Raw genomic sequence first — 16,327 nt, forward strand, 5'->3', positions numbered from 1 at the left:
TTGAGTTGGTATTCTGACTAGGCCAGAATCCACCTCAGTTCCCAGGGTCAACCCTACTACACCCTTCTGCTGAGAACCACCACTATTAGCTGTACTAGTGGGAACAGTTGCCTTAGGGGCAATGGTGACTGGAGCTACCTCCTTTTTGGTGAAATCACTGGTTCAGTGAGTATTAACCTTACAAAAGTTGCACCATGGTTTCTTTGGACCTTCTTTCTTTTTGGATTTCTTAGAACCTCCATCATTAGAAGCTTTTTGAGGACCTAGCGAAGACTTCTGGTTTTTTGGTTTCTCCACACCCTTTTGGTCTTGCTTCTTCTGATAACCACCTTGGTTCTGTACCTTCTGCTTCACCCTGGTTCTGACCCATTTGTCTGCCTTCTTTCCCAATTCTTGGGGAGAGGTCAGATCAGAGTCAATCAGGTGTTAATGCAATAACTGGTTCTGACAAATATTAAGAATCTGTTCTCTCATAATCAAATTATACAACCCTGTATAGTCATTGACCGTATTGCCCAGTAACCAGCCTTTCAGAGCCTTAGTAGCACAATCTACAAAGTCAGTCCAGTCCTGGGTCTGTGTCTTCTGGGAATCTCTGAACAGCAACCTATACTGCTCAGTGGTTAAGCCAAACCCATCTATCAGAGCACTCTTCAGGACAGTGTAGTTGTCAGCATCCTCATCACTAACTGTGAGGAGCTTGTCTCTCCCTTTATCTGAAAAGGAGAGCCATAAGATTGCACTGACTGTAGGGTGCCTGCTGTACTTTGCAGGCCCTCTCCAAAGCAGTTATCCACTTGTGGATGTCATCCCCACTCTTGAAGGGAGGGACAATCTTATTTAGGTTTTTATGGTCATAAGACCTTTCCCTATCTCTAGGAATATTGCTGCCACCAGTGGATTCTAACCCACTTAACTTTTTCTCTCTTTCAATAGCCAGGGTCTCTTTTGCAAGGGCAACTTCTTGCCTCTTGATCCTAAGATTTACTTCCTTCATCCTAGCTTTGTGCTCTCTCCTCTGAGGGGGAAGTCATCCTCCTCCTAGCAGAGGCACTTGACCCTACTGAGGAATCAGAATGGAGAAGTGTGGCTCAACGGTTAGAGGCGGCAGACCCAGAGGCCGGCCCGGGACCAGGGTTCAATTCCCGACTCGGCCGGGTGCAGGACCAATGTCAGCGGGCCCCGATAAATCTCGCCTCGGTGCCACTCTAACCATGGGGTCCCACGCTGCAACTCTGGGCAATAGCTTGCTTAGTCTCCACTCCGGCCCCATCACCGCTGGGGATGCCTGGCTGCACCTTGGGGATGCCCAGTAAAGGGACCATCTCACATGGAAAGTCAGGACGGGTTCCCCAGTGATACAGCGCTGGGACGCTCAAGGGTAACCACGCGCTCTATAAATCCAACATTCATTCATTCAACATTCATTCATTCATTCATTCATTCAGAACTAATGGACAGTGATCTGTTCCTTCTGTTTCCACGGTTAGGCCTACTTGGAAGGTTAGAGGAGGGCCTACCATGGCCCTCTCTGTGAGAAGTTGGCCTGGTATATGGTGTTCACTATTCTAGTGATCACTTTGCACCAGTCCAAACAACCCTTATGGTGATGGTTGTAAAGTCAACCTTATAGACCAGCTATCCTAGAGGTAGCGTGGACAGAACAGTCTTAGGCTAAAAGACTCTTGAGGGGGTTTAAAGCCAGCTGTTTTACCATATGTAACCTCTTGAATACCAAATGAAAGGACACCACAAAGGATATATATATATATATATATATATATATATATATATATATATATATATATATATATATATATATATATATATATATATATATATATATATATATATATATATATATATATATATAAAATATATTTGTATTTATTCACTAACACACTCCTCTGAACTCTTTATGAGGTCAGAGGCAAAAGCACATAACAAGTTACACTCAGAAATACTTTAAATAGCACAATTTACAGTTAGGCCCAAGGGGCGCGTAAAACCATATACTAAGTAAGTGGTATAAGAACCACGACTCGGGAAAGGAGAAGGCCTAGGGAATCGCTGGGGCTACACTATCTGACCCTTAGGTTAGGAGTAGGAGGCCCACAGGCGGCGCGTGCTGTGTCAGTACTCTCACGCGAGAGTCAATAGAAAGTCAATGGGTACGTAAAAGGTAAGTAAATGAAGATTTAGGACACTTCCGGTCTAACTAGGATTACACACCTAACAAAACTAGACACTAGGATAGTCAATCCCTACAGGAGCACCGAAGTACTCGCATTACCTCTCCCACAGGCTGCGGGTGCATAGGTGTCAAAGTGTGTCGTTTTTTCTCGTTGATTCCTATGAAGCCTTGGAAGAAGATGCTGCAGGCGACCAGGAGGAAGATGCCTGGGTGGATCAGAGTTTAAGAGGACCTGAAAGCAGAGGGGACAGAGTCTAGGTCACTAGCCAGTGACCGGGTGGAACCAGGAAGGAACCAGACGTTGTCGGGGAGCAATCAGGTGCTGTTGTGAAGCTTGTCGTTGCAGCCACACGGACCAGGAGGCATCGAGGACGGCCATGTGCTGGAGAGGAGCTGTCCCACAAAGGTTCTCGCAGATGGAGGGGTCGACTTCAAGATCGGAGCCAACAAGCCTAAGCAAAGGCAACCCACGCAGGATACACAAAAGGCTTCCGGCGCAGACCAGGATGGTCTGAGGTACTTCACCTTTTCAGGGAAGCGAGGGCCAGTCTGGAGAAACCAGACCAGCGATGGATTTTCACAAGGATCGTCGCCACAGGGCTACTAGCCAACGGGCCAGCAACCGGACAACGCGTCGAGCAGAACACAAGCAGAAGGGCCCCACGCAGATCTCGTGGAGTGTGGAGGGCTGGTCTTCGGTGCAGGTGGAGCTCGGTGTCGGGGTGTTTCAGTCCCCAGTGGACAGCTTCGAGGAGGCCTCAAGAGCTGCGCTGTTAGCAAGTTGAAGACTTTCCAAGTTGCCTGGTTCCACAGGTTCTGACGCCTTCCACCGGGCTCAGCTGTGCTGTAGCCGTGCAGGAGGGTCAGAGAGGTCAGAGAGGTCCGGGAGTCGAGGTCTTGTCAGGTTCTGTACTCGGGTTCGGGCGGGAACGGGGACAAAGCAAGCCGTCGAGTTGCTGGATGGTGCCTGGTTGCCCAGGGTGGTCACTCCTTGGCCACAAGGAAGATTCTTCAGTCTTCAGCTCAGGTGAATGTCGAAGGGTCCAGAGTTTCGTCTCAAGTAGATTCCAGGATTAATCTAAAGTCTCCTAGGTCAGCTCCTACCTTTATAAAACTAAAGGGGGCTGGTTTAGTTTCTAGGTCCCTCCTGTGGGTGGGACCAGGAAGGGGGGTGGTTACACCCCCTTTCCTTTGTCCAGTTTCGCGCCAGAGCTGGGGCTGGAGTGCCCCAGCAACCGGTTAGAACTGGGGTATGCATGAAGCACCTAGTGTGCTACAGGCAGTGTCTCAATCTATTCAGCCCTCCCTGTCCCAATACACATCCTCCTGTCTGGGTGGTGCTCGCACCTCCCCAAGCAGGAAACCTATTGTCCAAACCTCCGTGACTGGAAGGACTCCCAGCAGCAGGAGGTCAGACTTGTGTCTGTGGCAGCAGCATCCATTTTGTGATGCTGGGGCTCTGGTTAACTTTAACCGGGATCGTTGGACTTAACATGTCTTCTCCCTCTAGAAGGGTGGAATGCTACCCCGTCGCCAGAATTGGCGAGAGGGTAATATTCCAAAGCGTATGACACCTTAAACGACATGTTTGGATAAAGCCAAACCAAAGTTAGCATCTAACCGCAAGGATTATACTGCACGTAAGAGTATATGGTATGGCAATATCATAGAACAGCTAAAAGGACATGGTTCCGAAAGCTGCAGATAGGCTCATCTCATGCTAGAGCACCATCTCACACATAACCAAGCACGCTGCCTTTAGGATTGTTATGGCCTGCCATAGGAGTGACTTATAGGTTACTATGTGTCTATATGTTAGTAGGTATAGGAATACTACACCTAAGCAAGGGGTGTTTACACGACCTTGCCCCAGCTGAGTGATCAGCCATTTGTGTCTATGTGAGTGGCCAGCCAAGGGTGGCATAATACATTTGCAGCCCCTGGTAGCCCTTGGATGCACCTATGCCCTGGGTACCTATAGTACACTGCACAGGGGCTCATAAGGTGACCCAATATCCAATTGGAGATGTACCTAGGGTACATGGAGTCCATTTTAAAGTGAGAACAGATAGCCTGGGGCCCTGATTAGCAGGATCCCAGGCCAACTAAGTCAAAAACCAGCTAAACACTAGGCAAAAAATCTGGGGTAACCATAGTCAGGTATCCACCTTCCTACACTCTCCACCTCCAGATAGTCCTGTGTTGCCCAGGCCAGGTTCATCTACTGCATCCTGGTCATCATCCTCATCAGAGGGTCTGATGCATTCTCTACATCATGAGCCAATAAGAGATCTATCAGGTGGTTAAAGGTCGGACTCTGTCCTTGTTTTAACTTTCTGACTGCACACAGGCTTCTAAGTTCATTAAAAGTGAATGAGTCATACTTAGAGGTTACCCTCTGAGTGTCTTCTTGAAGAGGTCCACTAGGGCCTGCTTCCAAGGACATTTTCTAGTGAGGTGTGGTGTGTGCACCTACCTACACTAAATGGTTTCCTACTAGAACCTCTCTAGGAGCTGTAGTCAGGGTGTGCTAAGCCCTTTCCTCTACAACTGCTAAGTTCAGTAGAACTTAAAGTATTATAAGAACTTGATTTATATGTACCTACAGGTACCTTAATGTGATCTTTCAAATTATATCTCAAGATTATATGGTAAAACAACAGCAAGCTCTTATCCTACCACTGCACACCAATGTGAGAAGTTAGCCTGGCATATGATGTCCATTATTTTAATGGGCACCTTGCACCAGTCTAAACGACCCTTATTGATGGTGGTTGTAAAGTCAACCTTACAGACAAGCTATTCTAGTGGTAGCATGGACCAGCAGTCTTAGGCTAAAACTTCAGAGAGCATGTGAAGCAAGCTGTTTTACCGATTATAATCCCTTGAGTACCAAATGAAAGGACACCACACAAGGTATATATCAAATATATATGTATTTATTTCCAACACAACCCCTCTGCACTCTTTATGAGGTCAGAGATCGAAGTACATTACAAGTTACTCAATTAGCATACGATAAGTTGCACAAATACAGCTATGCCCTAGGGGCCTCACAAACCATATACTAAGTAAGTGGTATAAGAACCACTTCAGAAATAGTGAATAGGCCTAGGGAATCGCTGGGGCTACACTAAACAACCAAAGGTTAGAAAGTAGGAGACCCAAGGGAGACGCGTGCAGTGTCTCAACACAGTTGTGAGGTACCATTGACTTATAATTGAGAACGAAGAAGTTACAAAGTTACTGTTTAAGGACATTTCCGGATGGACTAAGGTAAAACCCCTTTAAACTAGGAGACTTCGAGAGTAAAGTCCCACGGGAACACCGGAGGACTCGTTACCTCACCCAGGGAAGCCGGGAGCATAGGTGTCTTTTCGTGTTGGGTTTCGTCATCGTTTTCTATGGAGATCTGCAAAGAAGTGCTGCAGGCGACCAGAGGAAAAGTGTCCGGGTGGATCCAAGGGTGGATCGGTGAAGCGAAGAACCTGCAAGCAGAGGGGATAGAGTCTGGGTCATAGCCAGTGACCAGGATGGAACCAGGATGGAACCAGGCGATGTCGCGATGATCTCAGGTGAAGCCTGTCTCTGCAGCCACGAGGACCAGGAGGCGTCGACGATGACCAGGAGCTGGATTTGAGCTGTCCCACGAAGGATCTAGTTGACTGCGGTGTCGGTATCCAGACTGGACCCAACAAGCCTTGGAAAACGCAATCCACGCAGGAAGTGAAGATTGGCATCTGAAAGAAACAGGTTAGTATTAGATTCCTTACCTTAGAATATCCCCAGGCGTCAGACTGAATCTGGAAACTTTTGCGTAGCAAGTACCTTTGCGTGTCGGTAGGCGTCGTCTGCGGCTCCGCGTCCGTCGTCGGCGGAGCCGGGATGACGTCGCCGGAGTACTTAGACGCCGCCCTCGAGTGCTGACATCAGTTCTTTTTTCCGCACCAGCAAGCTCCGATCCGGAAAAAGTGGCACCCTTAGTGAATTTTTGACTAAACTTTTTTGATCATTTTTGATCTTTCTTCGAAGTCAAACAACTCAGACGGTGCCGGTAGGGATGCCCGGGTTCAAGCCCTGCGTCAACTGCAACCGAATGATGTAGGTTACCGACCCCCATCGCCGGTGTCTACATTGCCTGGGGCCCGACCACGATGACAAGACCTGCCCCGACTGCCGGGCCTTGACGTCGAAGGCGGGAGCGGTCCTGTAAGCGCCTCGAGCTCCGGTAGTCGGCCCGCGCCGTTTGAGGTCCCGGTCCGGAAGGAGGTCGAGGGACCAGTCGTGGGCCCGAAGTCACCACAGCTCGGAGAGTCAACAACACTCCTCGGGCTCCAAGTCCTCAGGTAAGAGGCACAAGAAGTCGAAGAAGCGACATCACTCTTCTGACTCCCCCCGACGCTCGCGGGCCGGGGGTTCGGGCGACACCGCCCGCGCGGCTCCTCTGGAGCCACAGGCGTCGCGGCCTGATCCATACCTGCCGGTCCCCTGGGCAGAACACGATGCCGTAGGGGATCGATGCCTTCCTAGCGGCCATGAGGTCGCTCACTCCTCCATCAGGTTCCACGGCCCCGACTGGGATCCCAAGCGGGCCGGGTGCTTCGGCCCCGGCGCCGCAGGGCCCCGCTGGATCCGGTTCCGGATCGACGCCGGTCGACCTTACGACCTCGCCGGCCCCTAGGGTGTCGTCCCCGACGCCGTCCCCGGACAACGTTGTCCCCCCCCCTCAACCCGGTTCCGACGCCCGAGGGGCGCCACTCGACGCCGCATTCAATGTCGAGAGAAGACATTTTCTTCTATGATCCAGCCCCATCATTTGACCCTGAGTACCAGGAGATGGATTGGGAGGGGTCTGAGGACCCTCTGGCACATGAGTGCCAGTCTTATCAGGACTGGGCAGGTAAACTAGGGGATGGACACTTCGCCAGACACTGGTTTTGTCTCCCCTCCTACCGTGGCTACAGAGGAGGAGGCTGCCTATAGTGTGGTGTTGACGTGGGCGGCCAAGGCCTAATCCCTAGAACTCCCTGTCGCGGCCGTGAGGACTAACCCCTCACTGAGGTCCTTAAAGCGCAAGCAAGGTCTTCAGAGCCTCTGTTGCCATTTAATGAGGCCTGGTCTGACGTTCTTCTGGGCACTTGGTCCAGGCCCGCTACATGTCCCCCTGTAGATAGGAACGTGGCCAGAGGCCACTGCCCGGGTCCATGCGACCCTTGCTTCCTGTCCACCCACTCCACTCCCGAGAGCCTGGTCATACAGGCCTCTAACTCCCAGACCGCATTCCCGATGGCTCCCCCCGATCGGGAATCCAAGAGGTACGAACAGTATGGTAGGAAGATGTTCTCCTCACTAAGTTTGGGGTTGCGGTCAGTTAACACCGCGTGTCTCTTGGGCCGTTATAACCACCGTGAGAAGTTGGCCTGATATATGATGCTCACTAGTTCTAGTGATCACCTTGTATCAGTTCAAACAACCCTTATGGTGATTGGTTGTAAGTCAACCTTATAGACCAGCTATCCTAATGGTAGCATGGACAAAGCAGTCTTAGGCTAAACTCTTTTGGCATGTGAAGCCAGCTGTTTTACCACATATAACCCCTTGAATACCAAATGAAAGGACACCACACAAGTTGTTATGAAAATAAACAATATATTTATTACTATCAAAACGCCTCTGAACTCTTTATGAGATCAGAGGGCTAAGCACATGACAAGACTCTTAAGAAAAATACGATACGTTGCACAAATCACAATAGTGCCCACGACAAACCATATACTAAGTAAATGGTATAAGGAAATCGATAGGGGAAATGAAGATGTCCAGAGGCTGTAGGATCGCTGGGACTACACTACCCTAACCTTAGGTAAGGAGCAGGAGGCCCACGGGACGCGTGTGCAGAGTGTGAACTCACACGCGAGATGCGGTACAAAGTCAATGGACACTACAAGTTAAGAAAAGGTAAGTAAAAGACAGTTCCGACTGGTTAAGGCTAAAACTACAGGATACCTGGACACTAGGAGAGGCAATCTACCCTTGAGCACCGAAATGCTCTCGTTACCTCACCCACGGGTTGCAGGTGCATAGGTGTGAAAGTGTGTCTGGTTTCCGCGTCGAAGTCTATGGAGCCTTGAAGAAAAATGCTGCAGGAGGAAGATGTCCAGAGCGATCCAAGGGTGGATCGAGGAAGATGGAGACCTGAAAGCAGAAGGGACAATGTTCACAGTCACTAGCCAGTGACCGGAGTGGAACCAGGAAGGAACCAGATGCTGTTGTCGCGATCAGGTGAAGAGTGGACGCTTGAATCTGCAGCCACGTGGACCAGGAGGTGTCTTCGATGACCAGGATGGATGAACGAGCTGTCCTACGCAGGCTCTCGCTGTCGGCGGTGTCGGATTCGGATTCGAGGTCAACAGGCCTCGGCAAAGGCAACCCACGCGGTGAGTGGAGATGGTGTCTGGTGCGGACCAGGAGGGTCCGGGGTGCTTCTCTTTTGGCAGGAAGCAAGGGCCAGTCTGGAGCAACCAGACCAGCAGTCTAGATTTCTTGGGTCGTCGTCTAGGAGGCCACTAGCCAGCCGGCAAGTGACCAGACAACGCGTCGAGCAGCAATCAAGTAAAAGGGCCCCACACAGATCTCGTGGATGCTGGAGGGCTGATCTTCTGTGCAGGAGCTGCTCGGGGCTGGGGCTTTTCAATCCCCAAAGCACTTTCTCGAGGATGCCTCTGAAGTCGTGCTGGAAGCGAAGTGCAGTTTCTTCAAGATGGCCGGTCCCACGTGTCTCGTAGCACCCACGGATCTCAGCTGTGCTGCAGATGTAGGTAGAGGTCAGAGAGGTCTGGAAGTCCGGGTCTCGTCGGGCTCTGAAGTCTGGTTCCACCGGGAAGGACGACAAAGTGAACCGCTAGGACGTTTGATATTGCCTGCTTGTGCAGGGTGGTCCCTCCTTGGCCACAAAGGAGATTTTTTCAGTCTTCTGTGGAGCAGAACGTCGAAGTCCAGAGTTGCTTCTTTGTAGTTTAAAATCAGGATTAATCCAATTTGGAATGGGACCAGCTCCTACCTTTATTCTCCTAAAGGGGGCTGTACTGTGACTAGGTCCCTCCTATGGGTGGGACCAGGAAGGGAGGTGGTTACACCCCCTATCCTTTGTCCGGATTCGCGCCAGAGCTGGGGCTGGAGTGCCCCAGCAACCGGTTTGAACCGGGGTATGCACAGGGACACCTTGTGTGCCCCAGGCATGTGTCATTCCTTTCAGCCTGTCCTACCTCAATACACAAAAACCTCCCAAGGCAGGAAACCCTTTGTCCAAGCCTCCCTCGCTGGAAGGACTCCCAGCAGCAGGAGGTCAGACTCGTGTCTGTGGTGGCAGCATCCATTTTGTGATGCTAAGGCTCGAGTTAACTTTAACCGGGGTTCTCAGTTACATACATGTCGTGTCCCTCTAAAAGGGTGGAATGCTACCCCCGGCGCCAGAACTGGCGAGGGGGTAGTATTCCAATTCGTATGACACCTTACTCGACATGTTTTGATAATGCTATGCCAAAGTTAGCAATAACCGCAAGGATTATAATGCACTTAAGAGTATATGGTATAGCGTTATTATGGAAACAGCTAAAGGACTTGGTTCCGAAAGCTGCAGACAGGCTCAGCTCATGCTAGAGCACCATCTCACATAATTCCAAGCACTCTGCATCCAGGATTGATAAGGCCTGCCTTTGGAGTGGCTTATAGGAGTATATGTGTGCATTTTAGGTTTAGATATAGGTATACTATATCTAAAGCAAAGGGTGATTACACCACCTTGCCCAAGCTGAGTTACCAGCCAGTTGTGGCAGTTTTGGAAGGCCAACCAGGGGTGGCACAATACATGCTGCAGCCCCTGGTAGGCATTGGGTGCACTTATGCCCTGGGTACCTATGGTACACTGTACAAGGACTTACAAGAGTGACCCAATACCAATTAGATATGTACCTAAGGTACATGGAGTCCATTTTAACAGAGAGAGCAGGAAGCCTGGGGTCCTGAATAGCAGGATCCCAGGCCAACTATGTTGAAAACCAGCAAAACACTAGGCAAAAAGTTGGGGGCAACCATAGTCAGATATCCACCTTCCTACACCCACCCTCTGTGGGACACAGTCGCGGACGTGCTGCCACAATGTCCGGAGGAGGTCTGGACTAAACTCGCCCAAGCCCTTGCGGAGGGTCGAGATGCGGCACGGTATTCCATCCGGTGTGGACTGGATACAACGGACTCGCTAGGCAGGGCGATGGCAACGACGGTGGCGATTCGTCGCCACGCCTGGCTGAGGTCCGCCAACTTTTTGGCTGATGTCCAAAACACCCTTATGGACATGCCGTTTGATGGCCGTCGCCTCTTTGGCGACAAGGCAGACAGTGCGCTTGAGCGCTTTTAGGACTCCAGGGCTACGGCCAAGTCCTTGGGCCTGTCGGCCCGCGCCAGCAACCTGCTGCCTTTCGCTCCTTTCGTGGTCAAGGAAGGGGCACCCCCTCACGTCCTGCCAGCCACGGGCCGCAGACTAAAAGCCAGCGCGGTGGCGGACGTGGTAACCGCTGTGGCGGCGCATGGGGACAACGATGAGGCTAGTCCACATCCACCTCAGCAGCATACGCCTCAAAGCCCTCCTAGTCCGAGCTTTCAGGCCCATTCGACGCCAGGGTTCGCCATCACCTCCTCCACTGGCGCTCCATCACATCGGACAGGTGGGTGCTGCAAATCGTCCAAAGGGGCTACTCCCTCCCCTTTGAGGCGACCCCTCAAGCCAAGCCACCGCAGTACCACCACGTGCCGGGGGATCACTTGCCACTTCTGCAAGAGGAAATTATGGCCCTCTTGGCCAAGGGGGCCATCAAGCGTGTTCCTGGGCCAGAAGTAGGCTGTGGTTGCTACTCCCACTCCTTTCCGGTTCCCAAGAAGGGCAAAGGGGGCATACGCCCTATCTTGGACCTGCGAAACGTCAACGGCTTCCTCCTGAAGGAGAAGTTCAAGATGATGACATTGGCTCAGGTCTTAGCTGCCCTGGACCCGGGAGACTGGATGGTAGCGTTGGACTTGCAGGATGCTTATTTTCACATCCCTGTCCTGCCGGCCCACCGGCGTTACCTGCGGTTCATGGTAGGCCACAAGCACTTTCAGTTTACCGTGCTCCCCTTCGGCCTTACTAGCGCCCCACGAGTGTTTACAAAAGTGATGGCGGTGGTCGTAGCTCATCTGCGCAGGTTAGGGGTTTCAGTCTTCCCCTACCTCGACGACTGGTGTTGAAGGCGGGCTCGCCCCAGACAGTCGTCAGCCACCTCCAGACTACGGCCGACCTCCTGCACCTTCTGGGGTTCTCCATCAATGTGCCGAAGTCACACCTGTGTCCCTCTCAAAAGCTCCTCTTCATCGGAGCGGTTCTAGACTCGGCGCAGTTTCGGGGTTATCCTCCCGAACAGGGGGTTCTGGATATTCAGGCTCTGGTTCCGATCTTTCAGCCTTTATCACGGATTTCGGTCAGGTTGGCGCTGCAACATTTGGGGCCTCCTGCATCCTTCTGGTGCATCAAGCCAGGTGGCGGATGCGGGCTCTGCAGTGGGACCTGAAGTTTCAGTGGGCTCAGCATCAGGGCAACTTGTCCGACCGTGTCTTGATCTCGGAGGGCACTGCAAGACAGTTGCAGTGGTGGCTCATGGACCGCGATTGGGTCAGCGGCAGATCCCTCTCCCTACCCCAACCGGAGCACGTAGTTGTGATGGATGCCTCCCTCCAGGGCTGGGGGGGCCACATGGGAGAGGCGGAGATCAGAGGCCTCTGGTCTCCGGCGGAGTCCCGGCTGCACATCAACCTTCTGGAGCTGCGGGCGATCCGGCTTGCACTGAAGGCATTCCTGCCCCTCTGTCCGGGGGAGTGTAGTGCAGGTGTTCACGGACAACACCACCACCATGTGGTACTGCAACAAACAGGGCGGAGTGGACCCTATGCCAGGAGGCTCTGCGCCTCTAGCAGTGGCTGGAACACCAGGGCGTGCCCCTGGTGGTTCAACACCTGGCAGGTTCCCTGAACGCCAGGGCGGACAAACTCAGCCATCGTGCATGATGGATCACGAATGGCGTCTGAACTCGGACGTGGCACAAAGCCTCTTTCAGCAGTGGGGAGAGCCTTGGTTAGATCTATTCGCCACAGAAGAGAACGCGCAATGTCATCAGTTCTACGCGATGGAATTTCCAAGGAGGCACTCTCTCAGAGACGTTTTTCGTCGCGAGTGGAGCTGCGGTCTGTTGTACGCCTTTCCGCCTATACCACTTCTGCCTAGAGTGCTGAAGAAGATCAGGCGCGACCAGGCCCAAGTCATCCTTGTGGCTCCGGACTGGGCACGAAGATACTGGTATCCCGAGCTACTCAGCATGTCTGGCGATCCCCCGATTCGTCTGCCTCTACAGGAGGACCTTCAGTCGCAGCAGCAGGGGACGGTCCTCAACCCGAACCTGTCCAGTCTCCACTTACATGCGTGGAGATTGAGCGGCGGCAGTTGAGGCCATTTGACTTGCCTCCTGAAGTCTGTAATGTGATTCTGGCAGCCAGGCGTCCCCCCACAAAATCGGTATACGCCTGCAGGTGGAACAAATTTGTGGCATGGCTCACAGCAAAGGCTGTGGATCCCCTTTCTGCCCCTCTTTCAGAGGTTTTCCTCTTTCTTCTTTCTCTTGCCCATCAGGGCTCTGCTCTGGGCACTCTGAAGGGCTAACTCTCTGCCATCTCCGCATTCTTAAGGCTTCCTGATCAGCCCTCTTTGTTCAAGTCCCCAGTTGTAAATAGGTTTTTGAAGGGCATCACTAATATGTTCCCTCCTGTTCCTTTCGTGATGCCTCAGTGGGACTTGAACCTTGTTCTGACTTATCTGATGTGCGCTCCCTTCGAGCCACTTCATAACTGTCCTCTTCGTCTCCTTTCTCTTAAGACTGCATTCCTGGTTGCCATCACCTCTGCTAGGAGAGTGAGTGAGCTCCAGGCTCTTTCTTCTAAACCTCCTTTCCTTTCTGTCCATCCGGACAAAGTTGTGTTGCGGATGCGACCCTCTTTCCTGCCCAAGGTACTTACAGCCTTCCATATCGGTCAGTCCATCAACTTGCCCACATTCTTTCCGCCTCCGCATCCCTCGAAAGAGGAAGAGAGGCTCCACCGTCTGGACCCAAAACGTGCGCTCTCATTCTATCTGGTTTTGCAAAATCACAGGGGATTGATTCTGTTTAGGAAATCAGAGGCAGGAATCAGAGTAAATATTATTAAATATACAAAGCCTCTGACACCATGGATCACACAAGTTATTTACTGTTCACGTCCTATTTATTGACAGTGAATGCTCTTGTTTTTTAGCACATTATTTAAGGGTTCAAGTGGGTACACATTGGGTGTGAACAACTTAATTTTGATATATCTCCTTACATCATCAATTACATTCAATATTTACAACAAAATAGCTTACTGGCTATTCGATAGATCAACGTGAGAAAAAAACACAGTGACAAAATCAGTGGAAAAATTAATAGGTTCAAATATAAACAATCCACAAAGAAAAGAAAAGTGAATTCGTGTATCAACAATATCTTATTTACAATTGGTGTTTCAGAGTCCTACTATAAATCTAAAGGAAATTGTATTGATGTCCCAGGGGGGTGTTAGTGGTTTGTCCCTCAATGGGAAAAGTTAATTGTCCTGTATCGTGCCAGGGAAAATCATATATTTCCAAAAGGTATTTAATGCCTAATGGTGAGATGCGTCTCTCACTGTATGTCCCAGTTTATTTGATTGGATCATATGGCATATATTTCTCCTGGCCCCAGAGTTAAGCCTACGCGTTTCGACCTTGGTGAAAATCTTGACAGGGTGGGAACTTTGTAAAAGGTCTTCATCAGGGCTCGTAGTAGGTGATGAGGAGCATCAAGTTGCACCTACATGAAAAATCTTTAAGGAGCATATTTTAGTGGTTGGGTATAAGTTATAGGACCAAGTACAGTGCTTAAAATTTACAGGTGTTGGTTATCTCAATTAAAAAATTCACGTACCCAAGAAAGGGAAAGTCAGTACTGCATTCGATGAGTACAGTTGGGTTACAGATGGCGAGGTATTGATTTCTCACACGTCAGTATGGTGAATCTGTGTGTCCGCAGGCTTTTTTTATTCTTTGCTGTGGAGAGAAGCAGGGAGAAAAAGTTCAGACCTCCGTGTTGGTGAACTTAGTCTTGTGAGTTACTCTTGGATATGGACTTGGCGCCTGTGTCAGGGTGCGTCCGGGCAAGCGCTATGGTCAGCCTCATCTGTTGCGCGGCTAGCGTGTGGCTCGTGCGCTCAGCAGATAGTTGCAGGATCGGGTTTTAACTTTGCTATGTCAGTGGTGGGCTCTGGCGTCTCATACCTGCGGTGTTCTGAAGGGTTCTTTGTCAGTGCCAACGCGTCTTCGTTGCGGGGCGGATTCTCCGCAGGGTGAAGGAGCAGGGGTACGTCACATTCCCGGCGTCTCCTTTCTCTGGCGTGTTGCTTCTTTCTCGGCTCTCGCTGTAGAGGGTTTGCACAGCGTTCGGCAGGCGTGGAGTCTTACGTCCAGGTCGGAGATGAGAACAGAGCTGTCATTGGCTCGTTCTCGGGCATTGTTGTCATGACGCTCCTGATAGGGCTGAGTTATCGCGTCATGTGCACGTGATCCTGTTGCTAAGCGATCGAAACACTTATTACTGCAATAGGAAACATTCGGTCATCGCGCTGTGGTTTATGTTGTGTTTAAAACATAAAGCTGGAAATTTCCGCTAATTCATTGAGTCCATGGTTGACAGTATCTAGGTACATGATAGTCTTGGCTAACTGCTTGGACAGGTTATCGGCTACATTTTTACCTTTCACCTGTTTCACCACAGTCCATTTTAGATCGTCTGGTCCGTGTTGTTTTTCAATGAAGTGGGAGACCATGGGTGCATTTTCCTTTTTGCATCGAATTCTGGAGCGATGTTGTGATATTCTTGTTTTTATGGGTTGGCTTGTTTTGCCAACATACGCAAGTCCGCAGGGGCATGTGGCACAGTAAATAACGTTGCTGGTATTGCAGTTTGTAAATACCTCGTGTTTGATTTGTTTATGCCCATAGTGAAACATAGTTCCTTCAATGGTACTGTTACAGGAAATGCAGTTGCCGCATTTATGATGTCCTTTGACTGGCGGAAGGTTCAGGATTGACTGAATTGAGTTATCTTGCCTTGGTAATGTTGTGTCAGCTCGAACCAATTTGTTTCTCACACTCTCATTCTTTTTGAGTGCGAAAATGGGTGGATCTTCAAGTGGTTTCAGGCTCCGTACTGTATTCCAATTTTTGGTGACTATTTTCTTGATTTCTGTAGTAGCTCCAGAAAAAGTTGTCACACATACAATTGGGGTGTCTTCCTTATTCTTATCTTTAGGAGTCAAAAGGGTGTCTCTCGGGATATACCAAGCTCTCTTCATGCTTCTCTTTAGCTATTTCTTGGGATATCCTCTTTCAATTAGTTTATGCATCAGTTCCTGCGCGTGATGGAAGTAGTCGGGTTTCTTTGTGCAATTCCTACGCAATCTCAAGAATTGGCTGAATGGTAGATTTTCTCGGAGATTGCGTTGATGAAAACTGGAGAAGTGCAGAAAGGTATTGCGGTCGGTCTCTTTAGTGTATAATGTGGTATACATGGTGCCCTCTCCATGTTTGACCATTAGATCCAAGAAGTTTATTTGTTTTTTACTGTATGACAGGGTGAATTGGATGTTGGGATTTCGATCGTTGAGCCATACAGCGAATTCTTTCAATGTTGGTTCTTCGCCTCGCCACAGCATAAAGACGTCGTCTATGTAACGTCGCCAAACTTTTATATGTCCATCAAATGGATTGTTGTTGTAAATCCAAGTGGCTTCATATAAAGCCATGTACATTATAGCCATTTCTGGCGCGAAGGGACATCCCATGGCCGTCCCCATGGTTTGGAGGTATTGTATGTTATTGAATTTGAAAAAATTGAATTTCAGACAGGTTTCCGCTAGTTTGATTAGGAAATCGGTTGGGACATTGTGTGGCCGTTCTCTCTTTTCAAGGAAGAATTCAAGTGCTTCCAAGCCGTCTTC

The 16,327-nt window shown here is 50.3% G+C and overlaps 1 protein-coding gene across 1 annotated transcript in view; it reads right to left on the reverse strand.

Annotated features, from left to right (window-relative positions):
- The window catches only part of PRKDC (protein kinase, DNA-activated, catalytic subunit), a 2,818,033-nt gene that overhangs the window by 99,166 nt on the left and 2,702,540 nt on the right, over positions 1-16,327 (reverse strand). The window lies entirely within an intron of this gene.

Source organism: Lissotriton vulgaris, chromosome 4_1 (assembly GCF_964263255.1).
Source record: "Lissotriton vulgaris chromosome 4_1, aLisVul1.2, whole genome shotgun sequence".
NCBI lineage: Eukaryota > Metazoa > Chordata > Amphibia > Caudata > Salamandridae > Lissotriton > Lissotriton vulgaris.